Here is a 22447-nt window from a genome sequence, read left to right as displayed (position 1 = left end):
TTCTCTTTTTCACCTTGGATTCCAAGTTTTTGTCTAAAAAGCTAAAGGGTCATTTCATTGTTTTCTGCTCCACAAATGCAGCCTCCTAATTACCGCAGGCTGGCTCTTCTGTGTGCGTATCCACGGCCAGGTTGCAATCTCGTGGTTGAAGGGTGGGTTCTGCTATTCTGCTCTGAGTCAGTGAAAGTCTATATAATTTCCTGTAATGGTCTTGGTTTGTTTACAATTGTAGCGGGTGTATTTGTTTAGGCTAAAACAACGCCTCTGTGGAGTTAAGGGGAGCAGCCCTCTTTGCTATGAGAATTATGTCACCTCCTCTACCCCATTTCAGCCCATGGAGATCTTTTGACAGACAGCACGAGCAAATCTGCATAAGGAAAAGTAAGTGACAGCTGGGGTCAGGCTCTCTCTGTTTAATGACACTGCCAGTTACACATTTTGAATTGTTTAAATATGAGTCTACAGCTTCCACAATCATCATTTGACTGGATCCACTTTTCATACCCAACAGCCAGGAAAGTGACACGTAATTACACACTTGCCGATGGTATCGCGGTGCCGATAATTAAAACTGCCACCCGAGGATTGCGACTGCTGGAGTACAGCTGGGATGTTGTCAGAGGCACTGTCTCCTTCCAGGTGGACCTCGGGTGCCTGCGCTGGAGGGACTGGCCAGCCCCTCGTGCTACTCATGTCTCACACAAATGAAGAAAATCTATTAACAACCCAATAAGTGAAAGACAAACACGATGACCTGAGGGTTAAACTGCTTGGATGCGGGACTCACATCCACTAGGCATTGTTCTTTTTTTTCCTTCTCTACTTACTGTATTTACTAAAAAAAAAAAAATCACCCATTGGTCTCCGCCTCTGCATAGAGCTTGAAGTTTTCAAGGGTGATGGAGGGAAGGCAGAATTTGGCTGGCCACCTGCTCAGTTTCACGCCTGCCTCTGGTAAACAGACAAGGCTTTGAAGGAGAAGGAGGAAAATGTCCTTAAATCTTTACAAGTTCATTAGCAGATTTACTTTCATGGGAGGAAGTGAGATGGAGGAAAGAGGCTGGCGTGGTGCATTTGGGCTCCCCAGGGTTAAGAATAAGCTCAGACGCTTTCCCCAAAAAGTGGTTGTGACAATGATGTAATGTCTGGTGACTTCTGACATCCAAGCGTCTCCTCCACCCATGTAAGGACACAGGTAGGTAGGCTGTGAAGGGTAGCTAAAATAATCTAAATAGAACAGGCCGGGAAGATGGATGGGTGGATGGATGGATGGATGGATGGATGGATAGAGATAGATAGATAGATAGATAGATAGATAGATAGATAGATAGATAGATGCTATGGCGAGCATGCAAAAATTGTGGTTTTATGAATGCTACACATTATGATATTGGAACAAAAAGTAAGCCGTGTGCCAGTGGCTGGTGCCTGTAATACTAGCTACTCAAGAGGATGAGATCTGAGGACAAAGTGACACTGTGGCTTTCATAGAAGAGCACTAGCCTTAAGCATAAAAACCAATGGACAGTATCCAGCCCTAAGTTCAAGCCTGAGGATTGGGGCATGCACACTTACACACTTACACACACACACATACACACACACACACACACACACACACAAATTAGAAAAAAATAAGTGGAAATGTTAAAGCTGTCACAGACACAGAATAGCCTACGAGTTAATAGGCTCTGGCATCATGACAGAGGGAGGTTTTCTAAGCACAAACTATATTTATTCAATTCACAAATGAACAATGCGTTCACTGGATTTCACCTACGCTTGCCATCAGCACGTGTCTATGGTTCTTCACCGGCTGCCTGCTCTCCAAATCCCCTCCCAGCACGGGGCACCAGGAAAATGCAGACGGGATGGACTCCCACCTGTGCACCAGGCGCCAGGAGCCCAGAAGAAACTTGAAGGAACAGAAGAAGTCACACGATAGCTGCTCCTCAGGGCTGCCAGGCCAGCCCGCGTCGGGGTCACCAGGCTGACAAGGTCTGGGTTATGACAGTGAGTGCCAGGTCACTTAGGGCAAGACTGGGGACCTGCTCACCCCACTCTTGCAATTAAAGAGAATTCTGGATCGATTTGTCTTTGCCCTTCAGTAACTCAGATGCAGAATTACAGAATTACACCAGAAGTCCTGGGTCCTGCCAAGGTGAGAGAGAATGCAATGTACTTTCTGAACTCTCTCATTTCAATGCTTTACAATTCAAGCACTTTAATAGTAAAGCTCAAGGGAGAAGTCATGCAATGGAAAACATAGTTGGGTGAATGTGTAAAAGAAGCACATGTTCTCTGACGGTGTCTGACCTTTGAATCTGTGGATTGCCAGGGTTCTGCCACGAAGGGTCAAGTTGACTGGCATCTTTCACCAGGACCAGCCCCTTCTGCTCGGTGACATTGGAATCACTGCAGAGAAAGGAAGTGTTCAAAGACACCTCCAAACATGTGCTTGCACAGGCTCATCACAGCAGCACGGAGAAGACCCGGGATCCTGCACAGCCCGGGGTCTGTGATTGTGGGGCCATGTGCAGACTGATCACTGGACCTGTGTCTGTAGCCTTCAGGCCTGGGGACCACTGAGACGGAGAAGCCAGCCTCACAAGGCTCCGTGGCTTCTATTGTAAAGTTTTTAAAGGATGAGGGAAGAAATTATCTGAAGGCTGGCCTGCCAAAGGTTTCATTGGTAAGCAGATAGACATGTCTGAACAAAACCATTCCAGGTACATACACTGCCAGGGGCTCCTGTTAGATAAGACACATAAGTTTCAACAATCAAGTTGTCATTTTCATTAACTGAATTTTTCCAAGCCATTTGTACCTTCCTCTGAATTGGAACAATTCTATGCTCTGGAAAATCTGGGCATTTCTGAGTCTTAAACAATCGAAAAGCTCAGAGGGGCCCCAGTGCCCACATTTAAGTCATCCTTTAGAAGTGGCTGAGCAGAAATGACATGTGTGATGGCACATTTGTGAAGTTTATGGGTTTTTTTTCTCTTTGGATCTGGCAATCAATGCAGCCATCCAGCCAAACAGGTGACCTACAGAGAAGAGGAGACGCGGCATGACACATCTGGAGTGCGGAATGCTGCAGATGTCTGTGTTGGAGCTTTGGGATTGTCCCCTGTGACCGGTCACCAGAGCTCTGCCACTCTGCCACTCCCCTTCCCATGGAACCAGTCTGGCCCCCAACAATGACTCCTGTGTAGAAGATCACAACACATAGATAGCTCCCAAAGGGAAGTAGGCAGGGAGAAAGGGCTGGGAAGGGCTGGGCTTGAGGCCGACACCTCCACCAGAGACAATCAAGAACCAGCCATGGAGCAGGACTGGCCGCCAGGGACTGGGGAAGTGTGAGCAGCTCAGAAGAATTTACGTTTACTGAAGGCAGTGGACTCGTGGCCTGGGAGTGAGGTAGGGCCATCATCCCTGGAGGAGACCCTCTCCACCTCCTTGTGTGACCTGGAAAGTGGCTTTTCTTCTTAGGCCCCTCTGAGGGAAACAAGCCACCTTCCTTTCAGGTCCTGCCAAAGGTCTGGGGAATCAGAATCACACAATGGGAGACACAGGAAAGGTGCTGTATCCCTCCCCCCCCCCCCAACACACACCTCTTCCTACTGGTTCTTTGTGAGAAGAAATGCCAGCAAGACCAAGGTGATGGTCTGGGGCCATCGGTCACTGGTGTCAGAACCAGGCATGGGCTGGGCAGAAGGGGAAGGGGCAGAAGCAGCTGAGCCTTCAGGAAATTTGGGTGTCTGTGAAGGAATTCTCCACTTACCCAGCCTCAGACAGCCCAGTCACATGGGACTGCAATGCCCGGGGCCGCCTCTGGCCAACTGTGGACGAACCAGAGCCTGCAGGTAGGGCTCCTGTGGCTTTCTCACAAGCACGGCATCTACCCAGCACGCCGGGCCTTTCTGGCTCTGCGCTAGGATGCAGAGGCTCCAGAGCAGCAGAGGGTGGAGGAAACACGGGTTTGCTAGCCAACACATACCATGGCCACCATCAGAGACAGGCCGCCACCCCTGCCAGCGTGAGTGCAGCGCAGGCTGCTGCAGAGGGCTTTCCCCCAGCAAGCACACCCCACAAAAGACCAAATGTGCAAAGCGCATGCCCAGGGAAGTGCACATCACCACTGCCCAGGTGCGCAGAGCGAGCTGGCTCTCGTTTGCACAGCTGGGATGAGGCCCTCATCTCTGCAGTCAGCTCCACTCCACCAGCACTGTGCCAACCGTTGCACAGACCTCACCGAGAGCCTCCACACGCACCCAGGCCCCCATGGCCACACAAGGCTCTCCTGTCTTGGGCCTGGGCTGGCCTCTCAAAGTACCACTGGGTTCAGTTCAGTAGATGATCAGCAGAGCAAGGGACAGGACCTTCTGCTAAGCTCTGGCCTGGTGGCAGCGCTGGGGGCTCTCTTAAAGCCATCCTTTCCCGCCATCTGCCTGCTGGCCTTGGGCAGCAGATGCAGGTCCCCAAGGGGCCTTTCACAGTCCACGACAGTCACCTCTGGATGCTGACTGCCCACGCCTACACGCTAAGTGGCTCCAATGAAAGTGGTCATAGCCCACCTGAACCCTTACTTCAGCCAAGACAACATCTTGAAAAATACAACCCACAAACTGAAATACACCCACTGACCAAACAACAACAACAACAACAAAACTGAAAACAATGATAATACTAAATGCTGACAAAGGGTGAATGAACAGGCTCCCCTACGTTGACTGTAAGAAGGCAAAAGGAGAATGGGACTGTGGAAGTTCTGTGAGCTTCAACCATCAATAAACTGTGTACAATGTGGGCCCACAATCCAGTCTTCTTTGTATTCAATGGGGAGGGAAAAAGAAAGGAAGAGAGGAGGGATGGAGGAAGGAAGGCAGGGGAAAGAAGAGTTCACACATACATATACACATCTGTATTTGAACTCTTGTAGAGATCTTACGTATAATTGGAAAAATTCTATAAACAAGTAATGGTAAAACACATTACTAAAACACAAAATTGACAAGAAGATCCTCATGTAAAGAAAGAAAAAAAAGAGGAGAGAGGACGGGGAACAAAAAGGAGAAGACAAAAGAAGAGATGGGGTGGAGTGAGAAGAGAAGAGAGCTTTACGATCAGGTATGACATAGAGGTGGTTGCTCTCACTGCTGTGGTTTTCTGACAGGACTTCTCAGATTGTGGTCATATTTTTGATCCAAGGCCAAGGGCTGGAATTCAGTGGTTTCTGTAAGTTCCAAAGCACAGACAATGCTACCGGTGAGGAGTAGTTCTGAGGATGAGCACATGAAGCTGGGTTTCTGCCCCGCTGAGATGACGCAAGGATACCAGGAAAAATGATTCATACTTTTCCTCCTCAGGAATGATGAACCCTCTGCCCTTTGGTAAGGCCCTAGTCCACGAGGTGATGAGAGCCTGTCCCTCACCAGCCCCACGGCCCACTGGGCGGGACACTCGGGGATCCTCTTATCAAGCTTTGGAAGTAGGTCTTTGTAATGCTCAAAATATGTTCGCTGTGCTCTTCAGATGAGCTCACAGCCAGGTCATCCAAGAAGGAAAGAGATGCTCTCGGCTGAGGGAGACGCGGGCCTGACTCCAGCTCTGGAGTCCCCACCTCCTCTGTCCCTCAGCAGAATACTGATGCCAGCTTAAGCTCGCCTTCTGGGATGAGTGCAAGTTGCTCTAATGAGCTGTTCTGTCTGCAAGACATGCTAATTTGCAAAGCCACAGTAATCATGCATGCAATCTCTCCGTTTGGAGATTTTATTCGGAAGGGTCTTAAGCACAGGAGAGGGAGGATGTGAGGGTGATCTTACATAAAGGCAGAGGAGTGCCAGCTTGAAGCAGGACTTGCTGATCAGTAGCCTTCTCTCAAGACCATGGGATGAATTCAGTTTGATGCTCCTCCCTCCCCTCCCCTGCACACATCCAGGGACATATCGGGGCGGGGTGGGGGAGCAGTCACTCTGTGTCTGCACAGTCACACAGGCATGAGACCTGTGTGCCACCAGCAAAAGGTTAACTCTGCCATAGCCACACTCCCATTGACATTTGCCAAAACATCAACAGTCAGAGACATTCCCCCCCTAACTGTGTTACTTTGTACAATGCCTAATAGAACATTTTTAACCTTTCTAATCCTGAAATCAATTTCATGCCACCAGCCATAGACACTAAGGCCTATAGTATTGCACTAAAATAGATTTTCTTACTGAATAAGTTCAAGGGTAATATCCAAGCCAGGTGGTTCACACCTACAATTCCAGCTGAGACAGGAAGATTATGAGTTCAAGGCCAGCCTAGGCTATATAGCAAGATTCTATCTCAAAAAAATAATAATAGCCAAAGTGACTAAGGTAACAAATTAGAGGAAAATACAAATTAAAGGAACTATGAGCCTAGGAGAAGAAAACTAAATCAAGTCATCATAATCTTTTACATCATATGTAATAAGATATATGTCATATATATATATATATATATATCATAATCACATCCATTTCATGTACTCCTCCAGTACTTGATCCCTGCATTCTTTTGTACATTCTGAGTAAAAATGGATGGTTGGATGATGGGTGGCTGGCTGGATGGACAGAGGGATGGATGAATGTGTGTATGGATGGACAGAAAGAATGGCAGATAGACAGAAAGGAGGATGGTTAACTAAACAGAATTTAGTCTCTCTTGCTGAGTATCTGTAAAAAGTGAATCAAGGCTCTTTAGGTCTCTGGGCCTCGGTTTTCACATTTTTAAAGAGAATATAGTAATTACTTCCTACTTACTTCATGAGGTCATGCTACAATGTACACTGAGCCGTTGGCGACGTCCTCTTCTAGTTGTATTTGAAACCTAAGTGGATGTGAACAAGTCTGCCCAGCTTCTACACCTGGCGATTAACACTTTCAATTCTTCGACACTGAGCAGGTCATCACCGTGTCTGGACATTTCTTAGGCCAGCGAGGTTCTGGATGTTACTGCAAGTGCTTTGCAAATGACGCTGGGAGGTTGGAAGTCATTTTCCATGAAGGCACAAGGACCCTGCAAGACCAGTAAGTAACCTGCCTGGAGTGTGTAGCCTTGAAGAGCTAATGATGCGTCCTGTGGAGACGTGAAGCTCCACTAGGGGCGCCCATGGGCTGAAGGTCCTTCTTCCTCTTGGCACCATTCTCCACAGTGTTAGAAACTATGTTAGCAGGCAAGTGAGGACAAGCCATGAGGCTTGCCCTGCTGTCTCAATGCTTCCCATCCCATGTTCTTACGCAACAAGTGAGATCACTGGCCCCCCACCCTTTGCGTAGACATTTGTAAAGAACCTCTAATTTTCTTATGGCCCTACGAGGCCAACTGTGGCTTAGATGGGCCAGAAATGGAGATGATGCCATTTCAGACCAAGGGCTCCAGTCAAGGCCTATGTTTGCTCCTGGAGTCCTGTCCCAGCAGAAACGAGGCCGCCAGCAGGCTTTCCAGAGTCCTGGGAGGAGACCCTCCTTCCCAGCCAGCATGGCTGCTTCCAAGATTCCACTGAATGATAGCAGATGTAAGGCGGTCACCAGCCAGTAGGCACCCGTTAAGGGATGCTTTCTCGGCCTCCAGCAGTTACTCCCAAAGTATCAGCATTAGCTGAGTCCTGAAATACCAGGAAGGTACTCAGAATAAATCATTAGAAGCACCATGCTCATACTGGCTCTAACTTCCTTCCAATTTTAGCAAACTCCTATCACAACTACTGAGAGACACGTGTATCTGAGAGAGAGGTATGTGGAAACCAGGCAGAGGGCCAGGCTTGAGTCTGACCAACAGGGCCCACAGCTTCTCTCAACTTTCTCTGCAGTGGCTCAGTGGAAAAGGAGTTCTTTCTGGACAATATTATTCCTTTCTGAAATCTGCACACACAAAAAAAGATAAAAGCAATGATCTTCAAATTCAAGAAAGATAGGAAATGATCACATTTCAAAGACAATCAGTAAGATACCACGCCCACAACCGTGATGGACAGCAGGGCACCTCTAACAGAGACCACGCCCACAATTGTGATGGACAGGCTGTAAGGTAATCAGTTCCAACATGGCCAGGTCAGGTAGCTCATTCATTCATTCTGAAATCCTTTGAATAACTGGCTCTGACAAGGCAGACACTGTCCTCAGAGCCTGGAGACTGGCATGAATAAGACACAAGTTCCCAGGAAGCTAAGAAGGTAAAGATAAAGCTCACATATATTATTTTATGTGAAGAAAATAAAGGGCCAAGAAGGAGGCTGGAGGTAAGGAGAGGAAGAAGACAAGAAAGTATGGAACAAGAATATAGAAATGAGCTGGCATGGTGGCTCCCGCCTGTCACCCTAGCTACTCAAGAGGCTGGGATCAGAGGATCACGATTCAAAGCCAGCCTGGGCACAAGAGAACTTGAGACTCTTATTTCCAATTAACCTCTAGAAAATGGGAAGTGGGACTGTAGCTCAAGGGTAGGGTGGTAGCCAGGAGCTGAAGAGCTCAGGGACAGCGCCCAGGCCAAGTTCAAGCCCCCATGCCATCTCTGGAATGTCTGATGGAAGGGCGCCCCCCCCCCCTACAGTAATGGAAGACATGACTTCCACACCCAAGGAGGGGCCTGTGAAGCAAGTACACCTAACAAGGAATGAGCCAGCTGGAGGTTCCATCCATGCTGCCTGAACCTGAAGGGCCACACAGGACATAGGGCCTTGGGGGTCTCCGGGATTCTCAAGTTTTGGTGGCAGGGGAAGCCTCCCTGGGTCAAGATCCTCAACGCTCGGCTGGAACTTCTGCACCTCTGGAGTTGATACCTGGCGAGACATCTGCATGGTCAACAAGTGTCTGGGCAGCTCTGCAGTCACGGTCCAAACTTCCCAGGGAGAAATGCCAAGTAAGGGAGCGGAAAGGTTCTCCTAGCCATCAGCCTCTTTATGTCCACAGTGAGCAGACACCATTGCCTTACACGCGGCATGCAGGAGCCTCCTGGGGAAAGCTGATGGAGTCCATGGGAACAGAGAAAGGACCTGGGAGCGGGGCATGCGTGTGGATGAGCACGCAGTGCTGGAAGACAGAACAAACACAGAGGCAGAAGTGCACGGAGACAGGCTGGGGGCAGGCACAGAAACGAAGGAAGAAGGGTGAGTAAAAGCAGTGACTGCATCAATACACACTAAGTGACAAGCAAACCCCGTCATTTGTGGGTACAGGTGACAAGGGAGAAGATGGGGGAGGGGACAAAGAAAGAAAGGGGTGACATCGCCCAAGAAGCATTGTACTAGTGACCTGACTTTTGAATTGTTCCCCCTTTGTACAGCTATTTAAAAATAATAATACAAATGTCAAAACTACAGGAATGAAGCAGAATGTCAATATTGACTTTTCCTCAATCACAATATTTTAATTATGACTAACAAGAATCCAGAGACTGAGAAACGAAGAGAAGCTGGAAGGTGCCACGGGCCCTGCCTTTCACAAGCCCTGCTCCATCACTGCGGCCTAGAACTGGATCGTCAGGAAACGGGGATGTCAGCAATATATAAAAGTTAAAAAATGGAACACAAGAAGAACTAGAATGAAAAACTAGAATAATAAATAAAAGGAACAAAGTGACACACCAGCCAGGCATGCTCTGCAGCTCTTAACACACACATCTAACACACACACACGTATGAACAAACTCAGAAGACAAAAGAAATCTTTTACAACATTGTAAACAGAAAGTGCACAGGACAATTTCTAAAAAATACATAAGATACAGCTTATATCATCATTTTATAGATGAAATGGACATGAATGGAACAAATGTGCCAACTAAAATACCTTATATGAAATCAAACTTCAGACATTTTCTGGACATGAATGACATCTAGACAAGTTATCTAAGAAGGACGAAAGCAAAAGGGTGTCCCCCAAATGCCCTTCTCAACAAAGTGTCACAGCGTGACGTGTGCTCAGCACACCACCCAGACGCCTGTACAGCCCTCCACTGCTTTCCTTCCCTTCCTTCCCTCCCCTTCCTTTCTACAGCTCTTTCCTTCCCTTCCACTTTCCTTCCCTTCCCTTCCCTTCCCTTCTACTTCTCTTCTTCTTCCCTTCCCTTCTACTTCCCTTCTCTTCTACTTCCTTTCCCTTCCCTTCCCTTCCCTTCTACTTCCCTTCCTTTCCTTTCCTTTCCCTTCCCTTCCCTTCCCTTCTTCTTCCCTTCCCTTTTACTTCCCTTCCCTTCCCTTCTTCTTCCCTTCCCTTTTACTTCCCTTCCCTTCCCTTCTACTTCCCTTCCCTTCTTCTTCCCTCCCATTCCTTTCCCTTCCCTTCTACTTGCCTTCTTCTTCCCTTGCCTTCTTCTTCCCTTGCCTTCTTCTTCCCTTCCCTTCCCTTCTACTTCCCTTCCCTTTTAGTTCCCTTCCTTTCCTTTCCCTTCCTTTCCTTTCCTTTCCCTTCCTTTCCCTTCCCTTCCCTTCCCTTCTACTTCCCTTCCCTTCTTCTTCCCTCCCCTTCCTTTCCCTTCCCTTCCACTTCCCTTCTCTTCTAATTCCTTTTCCTTCCCTTCCCTTCCCTTCTACTTCCCTTCCTTTCCTTTCCCTTCCTTTCGCTTCCTTTCCCTTCCCTTCTACTTCCCTTCCCTTCCCTTACCTTCTACTTCCCTTCCTTTCCCTTCCCTTCCCTTCCACTTCCCTTCCCTTCCCTTCTACTTCCCTTCCCTTCTACTTCCCTTCCCTTCTACTTCCCTTCCCTTCTACTTCCCTTCCCTTCCCTTCTACTTCCCTTCCCTTCTACTTCCCTTCCCTTCCCTTCTACTTCCCTTCCCTTCTTCTTCCCTCCCCTTCCTTTCCCTTCCCTTCTACTTGCCTTCTTCTTCCCTTGCCTTCTTCTTCCCTTCCCTTCCCTTCTACTTCCCTTCCCTTTTACTTCCCTTCCCTTCCCTTCCCTTCTACTTCCCTTCCCTTCTTCTTCCCTCCCATTCCTTTCCCTTCCCTTCTACTTGCCTTCTTCTTCCCTTGCCTTCTTCTTCCCTTCCCTTCCCTTCTACTTCCCTTCCCTTTTAGTTCCCTTCCTTTCCTTTCCCTTCCTTTCCTTTCCTTTCCCTTCCTTTCCCTTCCCTTCCCTTCCCTTCTACTTCCCTTCTTCTTCCCTCCCCTTCCTTTCCCTTCCCTTCCACTTCCCTTCTCTTCTAATTCCTTTTCCTTCCCTTCCCTTCCCTTCTACTTCTCTTCTACTTCCCTTCCCTTCCCTTCTACTTCCCTTCCTTTCCTTTCCCTTCCTTTCGCTTCCTTTCCCTTCCCTTCTACTTCCCTTCCCTTCTACTTCCCTTCCTTTCCCTTCCCTTCCCTTCTACTTCCCTTCCCTTCCCTTCTACTTCCCTTCCCTTCTACTTCCCTTCCCTTCCCTTCTACTTCCCTTCCCTTCCCTTCTACTTCCCTTCCCTTCTACTTCCCTTCCCTTCCCTTCTACTTCCCTTCCCTTCTTCTTCCCTCCCCTTCCTTTCCCTTCCCTTCTACTTGCCTTCTTCTTCCCTTGCCTTCTTCTTCCCTTGTCTTCCCTTCCACTTCCCTTCCCTTCCCTTCCCTTCTACTTCCTTTCCCTTCCCTTCCCTTCTTCTTCCCTCCCCTTCCTTTCCCTCCCCTTCCTTTCCCTTCCCTTCTACTTGCCTTCTTCTTCCCTTGCCTTCTTCTTCCCTTGCCTTCCCTTCCACTTCCCTTCCCTTCCCTCTCTGCATCCCTAGGCATCGCTCATGTCGTGTCAGCTCCATTCATGCCCAGGACCTAGGGTGGCTCATGGCTGGTGTGCATGGCATCTCACTGGGCAGCAGCGACTCACGAGGACACTCCCCTGACACTGCATTCTTCCACGCTCAGAACTGAACCCGGCTGACATGCACTAAGCTCCCATTCCAGCACAGAGTCCCTGGCTCAGCCTGCACACAGGTCTCCCCCACTGGTGGCACAAACACACTGTTGCACAGCACAAAGAGTCTCCCTCTCTCCCTCTGTCTCTGTTTCTCTACTTTTCTCTCTTCTCTCTCTTGCACTTTTTTCACACCTACACTCACAACAGTCTCAAACACATACACATACACATGCACCCAGTGTGCGTGCGTGTACACACACACACACACACACACACACACAGACACGTTTATTCCAGGTAATATATAGAGGGCGCCCCTGCGAGCAGTGGCCCTTCATTGGCACTGTTGGTTCCCTCAGGGAGAGGTGCACAGCCCTTCTGTGCAATGGTGCAGGTGAGGAGAGCTGAGGCGGACGTCTGCGCAGCCCGTTATACTCCGAACACACTGCCTTCCTACTCTCACCTTCCTTCTGCTGATAAGGATGGAAAGCTGGCAGCATCTTTCACTTCTTTTGGTGAAGGTTTGTTCAACAGATTCATTTCTAGAATAGTAAGCCAGATTTGTTTTCATCAAGTGGAGTTTATGTACAGAAATGAAAAATAAAACGTCCAAGAAAGGTTGGCCTAAAGCAAGGCATTGAATGTATGTGTGTGTGTGTGCGCGCACACGCACACACACATGTGACAAAGAAACAGAGGCACAGAGAGTGTGTAGGAGAGAGCCCCGCCTGGGCGGAACGTGGTAGTGGCTAATGGTAGGTGGCGATGGAGTTAATTTTGAACCTAACCTGCTTTGTCCTTTTCTTTCTTTAATAATGAGCATGTCTTTCATGATTTTTTTTAAAAAGCTAATTTTGAAATAAAGAATAAACATTTCCTGGATGCCTCCCCAGGATGTGAGCCTGTTCCAAGAGGCCCACCCAGTGTAGAGATCTGGCAGCATTCTGACAATACAGTTTCTAGAAAGAGAGGAAAAAGAAAAGTGACTTCAAGATGGGCCATTTCCTCATAAACAAGGGGCAGCCGGAGCTGGATTGAATGTGCCACTGGCGCTTTTTCTTTTCCTGGCTATTCTACAGAGAGGGCAGTGTTAGGAAATCCTGCCCCACCAAGAGCTTCAGCTGGGAGCCCATTCCTATTTTTAAAGGAAAGCTTCTCCACATCACTCATTTTCAGCCCCACAGTTCAAGGAACAGGAGGTGGGGCCCTTCTTCCATGCATGCCACAAGTCTTTTATGCATTCCTGCTCAAGTGTCCTCTATCGCTCAGGGGAAATGAACACGCCGAGAGATCTCCCGCCCCCCAAAGAAAGACGCCCCCACCAGAACTGGAAAAGGAAAAGGTCTGAATGACAAGAGCTGGAGCCAAACGTAGCCGCGCTCTCAGCCACAATTTCCACCTTAAGACAATTGTGAAAAGAGTTAGGCTAGAACCTGAATGGCCATGGATGGAAAAGGCTTTCACTGGACTCCCCACCCCCATCTTCTGGGGCAATTTTTCTACACAAAACAAATTAGAACATGAAAACACGGTATGAGCATGAGCTGTATTTCAACACCCCATCTATTACATTCACTTCAGTGACATGGTCATTTGCCTGTGGGTGAGTCTCCATTACGGATAATTAAAAAACAAAACCCACTTCAGGCCAGGAAGATATACAACTCTTATCAGAGGACGGTTACTGCTCTTCTTAGCCGTGTACAGACACGGAGATTAAATTTCAGAGCGAGATTTATTTTGTGCTATTGTCCCGTTACTCACCAGAGAATTGTGCAATGCAAGTGATCTGATCAGAATAATACATAGGAACATATTTCAGAAAACCAATAATTGTGGTAACATTGAACTCGGCAAGGTGCCAAAAATCCAGTCCGGAGCCCCTCTCCCCTTCTCCCCCAACTCCTCAGTCGTGGCTTTGGGCCATCCATCATGGACATAAGGAGGCAGAAATCACTATTGGAGTTCAGGAGATTTATTATAATTTGAGATCTAAACCACTTCTCTGGACCCCAAATCAAAATGATATTTTATAGACAAGCCCTCGCAAGATTTTACAGGTTTCATGGCCTAAAGATTCTTTATCCTGAGTAAGGTTCTGAAAGGGTTTTTCTTTTCAATTCATTCAGATGGAAAGCAGTGAAGTCATACAACAGGATAATTACTAAAACCTGCTCTATTGCAGCATTTAAATTCTATTTACTTCTTTAACCTTACATAAAAGGTGATCTTACCAGAACAAGCCCCACACAGAACTGTGGCTGATTTTCTTTCCCCAAATCCTCATGGAATAAACAGAATCAGTAACCAGATCCCCCTTAACCATCTTTCATTCTGCTTGTATTTGCAGTGATTTTATAACGGACGGACGGGTCGCCTCTCACACATTACCACAAGCAGAGCATCCTGGGATTCAAAACCATTTAGGGCCCAAGTCTTAAACAAACTCCCCACACAGCACTATCATGAACATTATGCATTGTTTCTTTTTATTGTGGCTCACTTTATTGGTTCCACAAAGGAGCTGGGGAGTTCAGCTCTCATCTTTAAGCAGAAGAACCCTCCCACCCCACCCACCGAGAGCATGGTGCCAAGCGAGATTGCACAGGTGTCAGGAGGTGGATACATGAGGCCTTGATGGCCCGCTTTATCATGGAATGGCCACACACAAGATACCTCTCCAGAGGGTTTGCCTGGAAATATTTCCTTTACAAACATGGACTGCTATCTAATTACTCAGGAGCAAATATGTTGAGTGGCTGAAAAATCACACTAAGACGAGAAAGCAATCTAACAAGTGCTGGAGAACCTCATCCGAAGAAGGCTCTGCGGGTCTGGGGAGGGCAGCTTGGCTGTCTGTGGGCAGATGGGCCCAAGGGGAGATCACACTTCCTCACCTCCATTACGGCATGTCCCCTGCAACCACAGACAGTGGGAGCTGCTGCCACAGGCAGCTCCTTCCAGCTCCCCAAGCACTGAACAGGGTAAAGACTGGAGACTCCGCCCAGCTCCTTAGACTGGGATAACTCCCTTTGTTGTCACCTAGAAACCAGTAGGCTTGGAACACCGAGAGAATTTCAATCCGGACACAATATTGTGGATTTCTAGGCCTTCCTAAAAATGATTCCCCTTGTCAACAGCTGGGACTGAAACAAAAACTACCTTTCAGAAAGGGACATCAATCTGTAGTTTATCCAATGAACACAAGGGAAGTTGGTGATTAGAGGGGGGGGTACCTTCAAGTCATTGTGTCTTTAATGTCAATCTGGCCTATCTCAAGAATACCATGGCCCCAATATCTGGATGGCTCTACAATCCGCTCACGATTTCTGCTTCCTCACACTGAACACATGATATCCTCCTCATCCTTCTACATGGCAGAAATGAAGCAAGGCCCAAATGTTGGCTAATTTCACCTGCTGAACTGAGGGGCCAAAGCATTTATTATCACTATGACTTGCCTTCTGAAAGGTTTTCCAAATTCAGTTAGAAAAGAAATACTAGCAATTGAACTATCATCAATGAAAAAAAGTCATTTTTTTTGAAAGCAATATAAGCGCATATGTAGAAAGTCTGAGAATTAATAGAAGTATAAAGCAGCCAGAGTAAGTTAAATATAGGGGGAAAATCTAACTTATTGGAAGACAGAATGGGAGAAAATTACTTTCCTAAGAAAAAATAAGAATACAAGGTACAATGAAAAGTTGAAATCAAGATTGTACAAAGTTTGCAATAGGAAACACATACATATTTCCTGAAGGCCATTAACATTTTTATAGAGCTATGTGATGATGGTAAGGGGGAGAGTGAGACAGGGAAGAGGAATAGTTTCTTAATTTCAAAGGCCAAGGTGAATAGTCCCCATCCCCATGGACTTAGTCACAGCGCCATGGATGTAATCACAATGCAGCACCTGTGGGCGTAGTCACAGCCCCTGCAGACATGGTCACAGCACTCATTGTTATGGCACCTAGAACCATTCTAAAACATACCAAAAGGGAATAATCAATGGCTTTTCCACTTCAGGAGGGAATCATAAGCCCCAGGAAAGGAATTGTCTACAGATAGCTAGATTTAATATAAATAGTGCCAGGAAAAGTGCCCTTTGAGAAATAAAAACCAGCATAAGCTGTTGCCATATGCCATAGCAGAATAAATTGCCAATGGATGAAGACAGTCTAGTCAGTAAACACAAAATAAATAAGCTCTTGAAGTAAGACTTGTGCCTTGTAGGCGGGATACTAATTGATGAGATAATTTAAGAGGACTGTAGACACAAAAATGTGCCTCTCACATTTGATAAAGTAAGAACTTGATGTTGGACAGAAAAACATTAAGATAGAAAATTTGAAGCAAGAAATTGTGCATTCTACAAAAGTCCTTTGTTAAACAGCAAAATAACACCAAATAACATTATATACACAAATTACATTAAAAAGCTAGGTGCTAGGGGGCTCATACCTCTAATCCTAGGTACTCAAGAGGCTGTAATCTAAAGATCACAGTTTGATGCCAACCTGAGCAAAAACCTCAGTGAGATTCTGATGTCTAATTAATAAGCCAGAAGTAGAGGTATGGCTCAAATATTAGTGTACCTGCTTTGAGTGAAAAAGCCAGGTAAGATTGTAAGGTTCTGAATTCAAGTCCCAAGACCAACAAAAAATAGTACATAAAACAGAATGTGTAATATTACACAGCATATTAATATATATTAGTTACATTTTTCTAACTTCGTGAATATTTAGGCTATTTACTTTGTGTTTATATATGCATAATAAACACATACACACAGATCAGAATGCAAAATGCATTTTTTTCTTCAAAAATAAACCAAGGGGACAAAACTTGTTCACAGCTAGGGGGAAAGATTTTAAGGTATTCTTAAAGTTTTCCAAAGAGAAGTGAATGAGGAAACAGAAGATTAGAATAGGAACTTGAGCTTGATGGAAGGGAGAAAAAGAGATTTGTTCACACAAATGGAGAATCTGTGTGTATTTCAAACAATGTGAAATATTTATTTGAACACATGCCCATTTCTTGGTGCATAAAGAAAACTCAAGAGATCCCACAAATGTACAAAGCACAGAGACCATATTTTCTGAAGCTGCCTTCATAAAGCAAGAAATGAACAACCAAAGGCTGGCCCCAAAACGTCAGCCTCTGCAGAAATGTGGGACAGAACCTCTAAATAACTTATGAATGCAAGAGGAAATAAAAACTAAAATTCAAAATGCCTAATAATGATACCACTCCATGTTAACACCCGTGGGCATAGGCAAAGCCATCCTCAGGCAAACATTTGGATCTTTGAATGCACTTCCAGAAAATAAGAAACACAAAGTAAATAAACTAAATATTCAAGAAGTTAGAAAAATGTAACTAAAACTCTCAAGTAAAATTGGGGAAAAAAATCCTAGCTACTCAGTAGAACTGAGGTTTGAAGCCAGCCAGGGCAGAAAAGTCTGTGAGACTCTTATCTCCAAAACAACCAATAAAAAATAGCTGCAGGCATGACTCAAGTGGTAGGGCACCAGCCCAGGAAACAAACTAAGCTGAGCAAACACAAGACTTTGACTTCAAATCAAATTCCAGAGCCACCAAAGGAAAGGAAAAAAACAACAAGATATAGCACTTAATGAATATTATTATCAAAACAGAGATTCACAGTTCTATAGCATATGCTATGTGTTTTGGATCAGCTCTTTCACAATAAGAAAAAAATCCTAAAAGCAACAGAAACGTTAATATCCAAATATGTAAAAGTAATCCATTGCAATCAGCAGTGCACAGGCTAAGGAAAGATTTCAGAAATGCCAGCCAAACCTCAGAGCACCAAAAGCTATCTTTATCCTAAGAAGTCTGACAACGGGGGGGGGGGGGGGGGGGGAGGCTCTTGGTTCCATGGGACAAAAATCAGGAGAATGCTTCCTAAGGGACTCTTACTCTTCCCATGCAATGAAGAGCAACTTAGCTTTGCTTAGTAAATCCCACTCTAAGTAATGTCCTGCCCGTCTACTCTTAGAAAAGCTCAACCACATCGGACAAGGAGCCAGAAACACATAGCTATAAGGTGTTTGTTTGTTTGTTTGCTTGTTGTTTTTTGCAGAAAAATGGGTGAAATATCCAAGTGTCCCATGGCAGAAGAACAGATAACTTAGAAGCCTTAAGTGGAAGAATGTATAGTGTCAAAAATAAGCCCCAAACGGCTCCTCCCCTCCCTGACTCAGGTCCATCCCTGTTCCACCGATGAAAGAAGCAAAGACAAACAGAAGACTTGCAGACTGGGGCCATCGCTAAGCTTCATATACGAAGAGGAAGCACGCGACCTCATCCACAGAGGCAAGGAAATGATCATTAAGTCAGAGGAGCTTTTGCCGGTGGGTTCTGAAGGTTGAAGTCATTCTGGCTGCTAGGAAGGTCAAGACAATGCCAGCCTAATGATATGTGTGGGTTGTCTCTCTCTGTCATCTCTATGTAATTTTCCCACTACAAAAGAGTAATTGGGAAAGTATAGAATCTATCAACACTAAAAGATTTGAACATCAGAGACCACAGAGTTCTTAGGAAAGACCAATAAAATAGCCAAGATGTCTTAAACTCCACACAAATGCAAAAAGATGGGCAAAAAACCTGGGAAATGACGGAAGGGCGATGCATGCATTCGTACTCAGTGCTTGAAGATGGTCAATGCTCAACTTTGGACCAGGAAGCTTTATTTACAGTTGAAGTTTGCCCCTGAAATACACAGGGTTTTTGTACGTTATAAAATTCTACAATTCCACAATTAACTAGACAAAATGTAGCTAACCAGAAAATGCCAATATATGCAACAGAAACAGAAACACCACCTCTACGGCTCCTTAGAGAGGCCGGATGCTCAGACCCAGCCACCCAGACAGAGCAGTCCTTGGCTTTACCCCCTGTGGAAGCCAGTGCACATTTTTCATTTCTTTTGCATTTACCAGCTTTTTTCTAAGTCTTTAGTGCCATGTGTAATCCATCGATTTCCATTGCTGGTGATACAAGTGTATAATATATGGCATTTTCCTTTTCAACTCTGGTCTAGCTGCAGCCCGTGTATTTTAATATCCTATGCTTTCCTCTTAATTTTAGTAACCCTGCAATTTCATCTCCCCTTTGTTCTTAGAGTTATTTTAATGTATTTTTGTTTCCCCTGATACAAATGTCTGCTTTGATTTTTTTTTAATTAATCCCGAGTTTTAGTGCACTTAGTCAGTGATGGTAGTTTCTGTCACTTATACTGGAATTTGTTGAGATTTTATTTATGGCCTAATTTTATCATTGTTGCAAGTTCACTCTATGGTCAGATCCCCAGGAAGCACACACAGCCACATTTCCCCTGTTCTGGAATGTCCCTTGACATTTACATGTGACCTATGTATTGGAAGAAATGCTGGAGTGGATAGAAAAATCCCTCAAACATGTTTGCTTTCCTTGATCATCTTTTAAAGAATGAGTTATCATTTGGGATCTCATTTTGTAGTTGCATAAAGTACTTTCAGAAAAGATAGACATCAGACACGTTTTCTGTCTCTCATGAACTATTTGGACATTTTTCCTGGCTTCCAAGAGTGTTTTCCAAGATCTTCTCTAGGACATGCCTGGGGGTTTTCCATCCAGAGGCAATTTGCTCATTTGTACATCGTCCTTTTCAACATTCAAAATCATTCTATTAATTGCAATTTATATTTCGGTCTTGTTCTGGTTTGATTTTTATCCTAGGAGACTCCAGTTAAGTGTATTTTGGATCTCCTTTGTCATGCTCCTGTATTTATCATTTTCTTTCAGAGACGTCTTCAAATCTCTTTTTCCATTTCTATTAGGTTTTCTTCACATTTTTTTTTTAGTTTCCCTTTCTTTGCTACCCTTGCCACATCTGGCACATGATTTCCCCCAATTAAGTCTTTATTTCTGATGTATTTTTTTTTCTTTTTCTCTTTTCTAAGTCCTTCCTGAGATCGATCATTTCTTATCTTCTATCCCCTTTTGTTCTTTGGCTCCATTTCTCAGATCTAATAATTCTGTTTTATGCTGTTCTTTCAAAATTCCAGTCGTTATCTTAATTAAGTTTAGCTGAATTTGAATAGTGCGTTCAGCCTCAGGCCTGGGCGCTCCTCCGCCTTCCAGCCACCATTGTGTGTCTCCACGCTATCCAGAGCATTTCCATGTCTCCTGTAAATGACTTTAATCTGGCCCCTCTGAGGTGGAGGTGGTTCTTCCTACCTATTGGGAGCAGGTTGCTCGGAGGGGGAGGCAGAGGAGTAGCCTACTGGTCTCTGTGCCTGGATCTGTCCTATGCCACAGGTTCCGGTGGCCCGTGGGCCGCTCTGTCTTCTGCCCAGCCGAGTGCAGGGAGAGTCTGCTGGGCTCCCTGCTGTGCTGCAGCACTGGCCTGCAGGATGGAGTCTGTGGGCGGGGGTCTGGTTGTGTGGGTGCACACCGGCTGAGGGGGATAGAGGCCTGGTGACTGGATGCCCACGGGGAAGGCCCTGGCCGAGTGACACACGCTTCCCTGCACCTGTCCAGCCCTGAGACTCAGGGAGCTGGGCCGGGTCAGCACGGTGGAACCAACTCCTGCAGAGGAGTCATGGGTGCTTGGGGCCGTGGTAACTGCTCAGCTCACAGGGCCCGGGCAGCAGTCCCTGGTACTCCAGCCGGCCACAGCCCCCTTCACTGGGGCAACAGAGGAGCTACTCAGCCACATCCGGCAGCCATTGTCCCCGGCTTCCCTTAGTCACTCCCTTATTTCTTCTTGTTTGGATTTCAGGAAGCACCATATGGAGACAGAGGAGCCATGCCAAAGTCACAATTCCAACACCTCAATCTCCATCTCCATCCTCCATCTTTGCCATTCCCTAAAACATGTTGAATATGCCACAGTTCACCTAAGGAAAAGGAGAAGCTCATCTCTAACCATTGCTATATGGAGTGTGAACAGAATTTCAGCAGAATTATTTTATCTTTCTTCTTTTGATCCTCTGTTATTCTCCCTAAATTTTTTCCTGCTACACACACACACACACACACACACACACACACACACACACACACCCCATTCTATAAATATGAAGACTATACCTTCAGGTGTGCTGATTGCCTAGTCTTGCTATTGATTTTTAGGTACTTATTCAGAGTCAACACATTTACTATTTATCTTTTGATCCTAAGAAAAAGATAAAATAGATTTGTTTAGCATAGAGATGAAGACTTACCACTTTTACTGATTAACCTGAATTATTGGTGGGGGAATTTGGAGATTTGGATGATTGATTTTTAAATCAAAATATCTTTTCTATCTTACAGTTCACGTTCATCATTGTCATGAAAATCAGACTTGACTTAGCAGGACACAATCAGCAAGGTGATTTGAAGACATGATCTTCCAGGCTGAGGTGTCTTGAATATGACATAATTCTTTCCCACTGGTCTGAAGTCTCTTTGAACATAACAAAATTCTTTGTAATAACATGTTGGTCTTTGAGTGAGATCTTGTAAATGGCCCCTTCGGAAATGTTCTGAGACATTGTATCTGTTTGTAATATGGTACTGGAATAAGAACAAAAGTTTGCATATTAGAACAAGAAATGCTTTGGCAGACTCAGTTTGCATAGTTTTGATTATAAAAATGCTGTGACTGAAATAATGAAAACATCCTTTGGGCCACATGAGCAACCATTGTCAGCTTAAATTGAAAAGTTTCAGCGAAGTGGATGTGGCTCTCCGGTGCCCAGCGGGAATACCACCTAACACACTTGGAGTGCCCCCTGGACACGGATGACGATTCCCTCAAGCACAAGGTGGGAGCTTCGACTAGGTAAGCCTTCACAGTTCAGTCAGCACTGATAGTTGTGAGCCTCCAGTTCTGTGCTTTCCACTCACATACTCCAGTTCATCATCTTTGTTTTAAATGGTTAAATATAAATGTATTATGTAATGGAGCCTAAGAACATAAAACGCATGCATGTTTATGGGACACAACGTGATGTTTAAGCCAAACATGTTTCCTGTCTTCATCGTGGAAATGGGATGTGAACTATTCAATAACTGTAATCATAGCCATCTTACCGGATGGCCACACACCAGGACTCCCTGCCTCTGTCCACCCAAGTCACAGTGCCCGAGGCCAACTTTCCTCCTCTCTACCCGCTATCCCTCTGCTCACCCTCTGGGATCTGCGGTGCTTCTTTCAACTTCATGAAACCAACTATTTGCATCCTACTTAGGACTGAAGCCATGCTGTTCTTGTCCTTCTGTGCCTGGCTTGGTTCACCAAACGTGAGGGTCGTCAGCTCCCTCCACACTGCCCTCAATGACAGGATCCCAGCCTTTTATGTGGCTGGCAAATGCTCTGTTCTGTGTCTGTAGCATAATATCCGTTGACTATTGACTGTGCTCTTTCTATTAACTTCTGGTTGTCTTCCTTTGTTGCTGATAGCTCAACAAACTGATTCATTCATCTACCTATTAACACCAAATGCATATTGTGGCCTTACACAAGCCACTGGGTCTGCCAACACACTGCCAAAGTACTGACCACAATGTTCTTTTTAACAAGATGGAAGCACTTTAAATTAGGTTGT

The sequence above is a fragment of the Megascapheus bottae genome, chromosome 15 (assembly GCF_031878675.1).
Source record: "Megascapheus bottae isolate mThoBot1 chromosome 15, mThoBot2.hap1, whole genome shotgun sequence".
NCBI classification, from domain to species: Eukaryota; Metazoa; Chordata; class Mammalia; order Rodentia; family Geomyidae; genus Megascapheus; species Megascapheus bottae.
This window is presented reverse-complemented; position numbering follows the sequence as displayed.